This window comes from Panthera uncia, unplaced genomic scaffold (genome assembly GCF_023721935.1).
Source record: "Panthera uncia isolate 11264 unplaced genomic scaffold, Puncia_PCG_1.0 HiC_scaffold_1806, whole genome shotgun sequence".
Lineage (NCBI taxonomy): Eukaryota > Metazoa > Chordata > Mammalia > Carnivora > Felidae > Panthera > Panthera uncia.
In genome coordinates this window covers 21,755-31,342 of record NW_026058477.1, presented here as the reverse complement: position 1 = coordinate 31,342, position 9,588 = coordinate 21,755, and the positions used below count along the sequence as shown (strand labels likewise).

At 48.7% G+C, this 9,588-nt stretch overlaps 1 long non-coding RNA gene across 1 annotated transcript; it reads left to right on the top strand.

Annotated features, from left to right (window-relative positions):
- The first annotated feature begins 6 nt into the window (after positions 1-6).
- LOC125917413 (uncharacterized) lies at positions 7-8,990 on the top strand. The gene is made up of 2 exons (XR_007456185.1): positions 7-693; positions 8,756-8,990. It is a non-coding gene; the product is annotated as an uncharacterized LOC125917413 (long non-coding RNA).
- Positions 8,991-9,588: the final 598 nt, after the last annotated feature.

The window sequence follows — 9,588 nt, the reverse complement described above, 5'->3', positions numbered from 1 at the left end:
CCTCTCCAGAGATGCCTCTCCTTCCTGCCTCCTCTCCTCTCCTCTCCCCTCTCCTCCTCTCCAGAGATGCCTCTCCTTCCTGCCTCCTCTCCTCTCCTGTCCCTCCTCTCCTCTCCCTCTTCTCCCTACTCTCCTCTCCCTCCTTCCCACCTCCTGGCCTCTCCTCTCCTCGAGCTACTGGCCCGGTTTCAGCAGGGGGCACTCAGGCACCCAACCCCTCATACTCTCCTAATGTTTCATAATCTGTTGCTGGAAACACGTGCCTGGGTGTCACTGATGTCTAGGGCTGTGTCCCTCCCCTCAGACTCTCCGACCTGTGTGTCGTTTCAACTACTTCCCACAGATGGGAGTCAAAGCGCTTTGAATATCTGCCGAAATGCCCTATCATAGCCCTGCTTGCCAGGACCAGTTTCCATGGGGAAAAAAAATTGACTAGAAACAAACAAACAAAAAAAAAAAAGAAGCTGTATACCATCCGTCTCCTGCAGAACTAAGGTAGAAAGTCCCAATCGCAGAAACATCCGACCAGCCAACAGTGTGTTTGTAACCAGCTGTCATCCAGAGCACATACGTGCTCTACAGACAGATGTATGTTGTGGGTCACAAACCACAAAGGAGCAGAGTCTATCAACCCAAAGTGCAGTGGAAGTTCCTGCAGACTCATCCCAGAACGTTCTCCGTGCGCCCTGCATGGTAAGACCTTGTTCTCCGGGGTATATTTGAGTTTCCAAAATAGTCAAAAATCTCAGAATCCAGCATGACTAATGAGATGGGTAAGCAAACAGGACAGGGTCATCAGGGGCCAAAAAGTACTGTCTAAAGTCAGGAGAAAGATTTTCTTAGACAGCAATGAAGCGGGTTCTTAAAGCAAATCCCAAACGGGTCCCAAAGGTCTTGAGCATGGCGGTGACGGGGACCGGCAGAGGTCGCACTCAGCGGGAGGGGCAGGACCTACTCTACCGTCTCCGTTGAAGATGATACGGTTGGCCTTGCTCTGCAAGCACCCCCGGGAGTTAGCAAGTCCATTGTCAGTGAGGTCAGTGGGTGGCCGTGGAGACCACACCTTCTTCTGCACAAGCACTGGCGGGCATTCGAACTCTGAGGAGAACCAGACAGGAGTCGGCCACTCGAATGCCTGATGTCGGGGGCTCTCCCAGGGCCGGCTGACGGGTCAGGGCCGAGCCAGGCCCAGCACTGGTAATTCAGGGACCAACCGTGGCAGGTGCTGCCGCTCCGGTGAGCACACCTGCACTGCATTCGCTTACAAACAGAACAACTAGGGGGCAAGTATTTCTGGTCTAATAACCCCGTGCGGTCAATTCAAGCTTCTCACCTTCGACACGAAGACTGAGCTCGGGGTGGCGAAACGAAGTGATAAGATAAAAATGAAGTCACAAGTGGCAAAGCATGATTAATAATCTTGAAATCTTTGGCTACTCAAACTCACTCGGTGTGGGATGTGACAGGTGTTTCCACGGGGAACACGAGGGAAGGAAAAACCCCCCCTCTCTGAGCCGGGGTGAAGAGGCCAGGAGCGAGAGGCGCGCTAATTAGCCCTGACCAGGGCCACCTCACAGGCTCGGGGCAGGAGAGACCGCCCCACGCAGGAGGGCAGAACCCGAGAGGACTGCTTCACGGGCCTCCTGAGTCTACACAGACTGCGGCAAAACCTCCAGAGTCGGAAGGAACTTACAAAAGTCCCCGTGCGGAATATCCCACGGTGACTTGAGGAGGACTCTCGACTCGGCCATCTGAAAACTTCTGGACACGGTACAGTGAACCTCCCTGAACCCCACCAGCTCTGAGTGTGACGAGGGTGCCGGTGCCCCAACATCTGGGGAAACTCTGGGTGACGGAAAGCTCACCTTTAAAGCAGAGAAGAGAGTGAAAACTGAGGTTTGGGAATGTTTTCATTGGTGATTTCTAGAAGGATCTCCTTTCACGTTACTCAGAAGAAACTCCAGGCGCGCCTCGCTCTGCCACAGACGCTGTTTGGTGCGGCCGGCAGGTCTGCGGCCACCCTGGCCCGTGTCCAGCACGTCTGTCGGCCACCATGCCCCGCGGTCACGTGCTCACTTCCTGTCTCCGAGTCGCGTTTCGGTAATTCTCGCAGTATTTCAAACTCTCCCGTCACTGTATTCGTCACGGCGATCCGTGGTCAGTGACAGCTCAGGTGATGGTCAGCATTTTCTAGCACAAGAGTATTATTAAATCAAGGCGCGTACTTTTCTTCAGAGGTGACGCTCTTGCACACCTACCAGACTGCGGCGCGGCGTGAACACAACGTGCACACGCACTGGGAACCACACGGGTCACCCGCCCCGCTCTACCAAGACACCCGCCTTCCTGGACGGCCAGAGCGGAGGCCGCCGCGTCTTCAGCTCATGTGGCACACGCCAGGTCCCAGAGCGCTCACGGGGCCTCCGTCCTCCACATCGGGGACGGTGCCTTCCGCCGTCTCCTTCCTCCACCCCACTGGCTTTCCTGTTTTGTCCCTCCATCCGTTTCTGTGTGACTTCTCATTGCGCTGACTCGCTTTAGCAGGCTGCTCCTAAATGAGGTCGGTGAAAACACGCTACGCGAAAGGACGGTGACAACAATGAGACACTTCAGTGAGCAGGAGGGCTGTGCCTTGTCAAAGAGGCCGCTGTCAGCAGAGCTCAGTGGGGTCCCCTGGCCCCTTGAGGACTCATTAAACCTCTGACCCCCCTCCCCTCAGAACACCTGCCACGGGGCGATGTCACTTTGGGTGGATATCAGCTCAGTGTCTATCCTCCCCACACAGCTGGGAGCTTCCGGAAGGTCAGGATGGAGCCCCAGACGCTAGGGGCTCTGGCACATAGTGTACAAGTAATCCGTACTGCGGGAGCAGTGAGAGGGAAGAGCAGGCCTGCCGGCACTGAGGTCGACAGGAAGGGAGTGCCGGGTGACCGCAGGCAAGGACGGGAGCTGGGACCCTAACTGGTGACTGGCCGCCCGCCACCGTTCATGGGCAGAAATGCAGCGCCAGCGCCGGCCACGCTCCGCCCATGTTACGTGGCCACGGTCACTGCCAATTTATGTAAAGATCCCCGGTTTCGGGGTCTCAGACAGCCCCCTCTAGTGCGTACCTATCAGACCTCAGGTGCAATCCACAAAAGCAGCCTCTGCAGATGAAGAGATCATTTCTGGATTCAGGGGAAAGAGCCGGAATGGCAGTCACGCCGGAGGACCAGCCTAAGCCTAAGCCTTGGGGAGCAGGGCTAGAAACCACACGGAGGCACTGGCCTGACCGGAAAGCTGTGCAGTCCCCACCCGGCAATCACGAAGCCCGCCCCACAGCTGCCGCTGTCACACTCAGGCCACTGGCGTGTTCCCGGTGTGCCAGGAACTCACTACCACCTGGAAGTCACCTGCGATGCTGCCACCATGACCCCCACACCCCAAAGCTATCTGCAGCCACTCATACTGCCAACCGCTGTCCCGTGTGGCCCCCTGTGACTGGCAGCATCTCAGTCATACGCACGGTCCTAGTCACCGGGAAACTGCAAACTTGATTTCTTATTCCCATAATGGGAAATGGGGCTAATAACCTAGGAATTTCCCCCAATATAGGAGGGCTATTCAAAAGACGACGAGCAGCCACAAGAGTCAGATGTCCACAATGTAACTTCTGAGTGTTTCTCCCCCAGGCACAATGACAACAATGGGAGACGTGATTAATATCATGGCCTCCGAATCCCAGAAAAGCTTCGCCCTCTGCTGGCTAAGTACACCATTCCATCATATTATCTGACAATAGCTTTTATTCTATTTCAAAATAGTAGGACTTTAGCCAACACAGAAACACAGCTACAATAATTAAAAACAAGTATAAGACCCAAGTAAATAGTTCTTGCCAACTTTTAAAAAGAAGATTTTTTAAATCTTCTATAATCACATGGAATTAAATAATAGAGATGAGTTATCCTAAAACCCCATCAACCAAAACTGTGATTCACAGCAAAGCAAAAGACAACTATTAGCACCACACCAAAATAAAAAGCTTTTACACAGCAAAGGAAATCGACACAACAAAATGGCAACCTCCTGAATGGGAGAAGATACTTGCAAACAAGATACCCAATAAGGGGTTAATACCCTAAATATATAAAGAACTTATACAATTCAACACCAAAAAACAAATAAACTATTAAACAAATAATTTTTTAAAAAAGTAAAAATGGGCAGAGGACCTGAATGGACCACTTTCCAATGGCGACATCCAGGCGCCAACAGACACGAGAAGATGCTCAACATCGCTCATCAGCAGGGAAATGCAGATCAAGACCAGGAAGAGGTATCACCTCACACCTGTCAGAACGGCTAAATCCAAAAGACAAGAAACAACAGGTATTGGTGAGGATGTAGAGAAAGGGGAACCCTTTGGAACTGCTGGTAGGAATGCAAATTGGTGCAGCCACTGTGGAAAATAGTATAGAGGTTCCTCAAAAAGTTAAAGATAGGACTACCCTGGGGCACCTGGGTGGCTCAGTGGGTTAAGCGTCTGACTTCGGCTCAGGTCATGATCTCCTGGTTCATAAGTTCGAGAATCGCGTCGGGCTCTGTGCTGATGGCTCGGAGCCTGAAGCCTGCTTCGGATTCTGGGTCTCCCTCTCTCTGCCCCTCCCCCACTTGTGCTCTGCTTCTCTCTCTCTCTCAAAAGTAAATAAACATTAAAAAAAATTTTTTTAATTAGAACTACCCTATGATCCATTAATTCCACTACTGGGTATTTACCCAAGGTAAATGAAAACCATTAATTTGAAAAGATGCCTGCAGCCCCATGTTTACTGCAGCATTATTTACAGTGGCCAAGATACGGAAGCAGCCCAAGTGCCCATCGACTGATGAATGAAAAAGAGATCAATAAATAAATACACACGCTCACACACACACACACAACCGTGAACTATTACTTGGCCATACAAAAGAATGAAATCTTGCCATTCGCCACAACATGGATGGACCTATCACGCTAAGTGGAATACGTCAGTCAGAGAAAGACAACCGTATGATCTCATTCATACGTGCATCTAGAAAACAAAGCAAATGAATGAGCAAACAAAAAGCAGAATCGGACCTCTACGTACAGAGGACGAACTGGTGGATGCCAGAGGGATGGGGGTGGGGAAGGGGGAAGACAGGTGAAGGGAAGGAGGAGACACAGCTTCTGGTCACGGAATGAGTGAGTCACGGGGATGAGAGGCAGAGCACAGGGAGCACGGTCGGCAATATTGTAACGGTGTCACACGGGACAGATGATGACTACACTTGTGATGGTCACAGTCCAACGTATAGAGCTGTCAGATTATTGTACTACACGCCTGATGCTAATGTAACAACATTGTGTGTCTACTCAAATTTTTAAAAATGGTTAGAAGTATGAGTCACAAAAACACTTTTGTTGTTTAAAATGAAGACTTCTGGACGGCCACACCTTCCCTATCCTGTAACTCTGTAACTCTGACGTAAGAAAACGTATACCGTCCCCAAGCACAAAGGTAAAGACAGACCCAAACGGCTGAAGAGCCCCAGGGCATGAGGACAGGTGACCCTGCAGGTCCAGCAGGGCTGCGAGGCCCCAGGAAGAGCCTGTGGTGCAGTAGGGCACCATCAGGACAAGTACAGTTGACGTGAACCCCGGAGCTCCTCAGACTCGCCTGCCCCACCAGCCCGAGCTAAGTGATTCTGGCGACTGAGATTCCACTTTCTGTCCCCATCCTGTCCCCCACGCACTTAATAACTGGGGCCCCAGTCTCGGGCCTAGCACCTCCCAGGGAGAGGAATGGACAAGGGGAAGGAGAAGGCACCAGATGGACAGTTAACCTGGCGATCTTTCCTCCCTGCCGTCTGTCACCACCGATAACACCAAGGCAGTTTTTCCTACAACCAGGCTGAAAACAATCCGATAGTTCTGACCCACGTCCGTCCTTTATTTCAGTATCGAGATAGTCTTGTCAGTGTCTTCTCCATGGCTTGTAAATTCCCGTTCCCTCTGAGGGATCAGTGGGAGCCCCAGAGGCACCAAGAACACACTGTGAGCGCTCCAAAAACCGTCACTGGAACCCCAGCACGCGGAAGTGAGACAAGACCCACTCCCTAGACCTGGACAGGTTGTGTGCCTGCTCGAACAAGATCCACAAGTTCCCAAGCATCGGGAAAATCAGACCGTCAACACACACCAATGCCAAGAGGAAGCAAGGCTGGAATTACCTGACAGGGTTTTACAGCAGCCGTTATAAAAATGTTACAGTGAGCAACCAATACTCCAAACCAATATAAAAAAAAACAAAAAACAAAAAAAACAAAAACAGAAAACCTCACCAGTGGGAGAGAAGATATACAAAAGAACCAAATGCAAGTCCTACAACTGAAAAATACAGTAACCAAAATTAAAAAAAAAAACAAAACCCTCAGTGGATGGGTTCAACAGCAGAATGAACATGACAGAGGAAAGAATCAATGAATTTGAAGACAGAACAATAGAAAATACTCAACTTGAACGCTGGGTAGAAAATGAAGTAAAAAACAAAATAAACAGAGTCTCAGAAACCTGTGGGATGAAAACAGCTGAGCCAACATTCATATCCGTGACATCTCAGGACAGGTGGGGAGAACAGGGCTGGAAAATATTCAATGTGCATACATGTGTATATGTGCACAAACATGTATATGTGCGCATACATGTGTGTAAGTGCACACATATGTATATATTCATGCTCATATATGTGTATGCATTTATACAAACACGTATATACACACATACAGTAAAACCTTGGTTTGCAAGGATAATTCGTTCCAGAAACATGCTTGTAATCCAAAACACTTCTATATCAAAGTGAATTTCCCCATAAGAAATACTGGAAACTCAGATGATCCGTTCCACAACCCTAAAATATTTATATAAAAATGATGGTGACAATACGGTAAAATAATACAAAATTTTTAAAAATACAAAATATAAAGAAAAATAATTAAAACAAATAACCTGCACTTACCTTTCAAAACCTCCGTGGCTGGTGGGAGGGAGACAAGAGAGGGGAGGGTTAGTGTGTAGGATGACTTTCTCTGTCACTAACGGAGTCACTGCTCTCTATCAGCTCAATGGAATCTTCTTCTCTTTGTGCAACTTTAACAAGGGACCTATCCAGTGACACTTGCTTTTGCCTCCTTTGAGGATTTTGCAGGAAAGTGACACTGCATTGACGATCACGCACAATCCCTTAGCAAGGGGAGGGGGGGGGGGGGGGGGGGTGGGGAGAAAGACCACTGGCTCACTTGTGATCATGTGCCGTTCAGTGTCACATACTACTCCTATCGCAAAATGTCGCTCGTTTATCAAGTTAAAATGTATTAGAAACGTTCACTCGTCTTGCAGAACACTCACAGAACAAGTTACTCTCAATCTAAGGTTTTACCGTATATGTATATACGCACAGAGACACGTATAAGCACACATGTGTATATATGCACACACGTGTGTGCAATATATGTATATACACATGCACATACGTGTGTAGGCACGTGCATACACACATACACGCATATACATGTAACTACATATAAAACACTACATCTGATGATCGATGAATAAAGAGAAAACACTCAGATGATTATATTTGAAAAGTCGAAAGGGCAAAGGGGCCTAATAGCAAAAGGTTCCAGACATCTTCCAAAGCAGAGTTGGTAAGTCGTGCACGTAGACTGTAATATCTAGAGCAAACACTACTGAAACTCACAGTACATTCACAAACACCGTACATAAATCAAAACGAAATTTTGCAAAACGTTCGAGTAGCCCGCAGAAGGCGAGGAGAGAGAAACAGGACCAGCGATAAGTGAGGAAAACAAACAAGATGCTGGGCTTGAGCCCTGAGCCACCAGAGATTTCAATGCACGTGATCTAAGTAGGTCGGTGCAAAGGACAAAGATGGGCCAAGTGACAAAACAAAAACTACACACACATACAACCCAACCTCCAAGGCATCGTCCAGAGCACCGTCCCTACAAGAGGCAGGGAGGGGCCCGCGTACGGCCGCTGCCTGCCGAGGACCAGGACTGACCCCCAAAAGGCACATCCCTCCCCCTGGGATGAGGATTTCACTCACTGACTCACAACTCCCTGCTCATCTAATAACGCCCGTGCGACTTACCACCAAGAGGGGAAATCCAGACGGAGACGCGCACACAGGGTCAGGAAACACACAGCAACGTGGGTAAAGCATCCCTAGAGACACCTCGGGACGAGTCTGTTCCTTGGACTGGACTGAGTAGGTGTGGCTGCACGCCCTCGTGCTGGCAGCTTGCACGGAGGTCAGGGAAGCTCCCTGGGACTCTCTGAACTGGAACATTCTGTCTTTAACACAGTCCCTCTGGGGACAGAAGCAGCCGGCTACCACCCTGTCTGAGTGACAGGTGTCAACCCACACATCACCACACTGTGTCAGAGAGCAGAGGTGAGGAGTGATTGAGACATTAGGAGTACGTGCTCAGTGCAGAACTAGGGGCAGAAAACAGGGTTTCAGGGGGCAGTGAGGACCGACCCAGCAAACAGGTGTTTGCTGTCTCTTCTCCCCTAGAATCTAAAAAAAACACAAATGGTTTCCAAAGAATAGGATATTTAAGATATCATAAAAACCATTCCTTTTTAACTTGTTAGTACAGAAGTATCAGTAAGTCCTCAAAGCCTTTTTTTTAATATATTTTTAAATGTTTTTATTTATTTTTGAGACAGAGACAGAGCATGAGCAGAGAAGGGGCAGAGAGAGAGCGAGACACAGAATCTGAAGCAGGCTCCGGGCTCTGAACCGTCAGCACAGAGCCCGACGCGGGGCTCAAACTCACAGGGTGTGAGATCGTGACCTGAGCTGAAGTCAGACGCTTAACTGATTGAGCCACCCAGGTGCCCCTGCCCTCAAAGCCTTTTAAAAGTCTTGATGACTCAAAAATAAAAGTGAATCTGAACTTTACAGTAAGTTTGTATGATCTTTAGGGCACACTTATACTTGGGTACAACATCTCTCATATCTCACACATATTTAAAGATTATTTTTGGGGCACCTGGGTGGCTCAGTCGGTTGAGCGTCCGACTTCGGCTCAGGTCACGATCTCACGGTCCGTGAGTTCGAGCCCCGCGTCGGGCTCTGTGCCGACAGCTCAGAGCCTGGAGCCTGTTTCAGATTCTGTGTCTCCCTCTCTCTGACCCTCCCCCATTCATGCTCTGTCTCTCTCTGTCTCAAAAATAAATAAACGTTAAAAAAAATTTTTTTAAGATTATTTTTATGTATTAAACTTTGTTACACTGCTAAATTTTCTATTCTTTCCTCCCAAAATATATATTTTTTTCAAATTAACAAATCAGTCTAAGTTTTCCACACCTTAGGAGAAATCATCGTTATGGACAGCGGGGGGGAATGGTAGTTTTCTCTGTAAACTTTGATTCTGGTATATTATCTATGAGATTCCGGGCAAATGAATTCCTCTGAACCTCTATTTCCTCATCTATAAAATGGGTATATGAAGATGTCTACACTCAGAAAATTACCAGAAATATCACACTGAAATAGC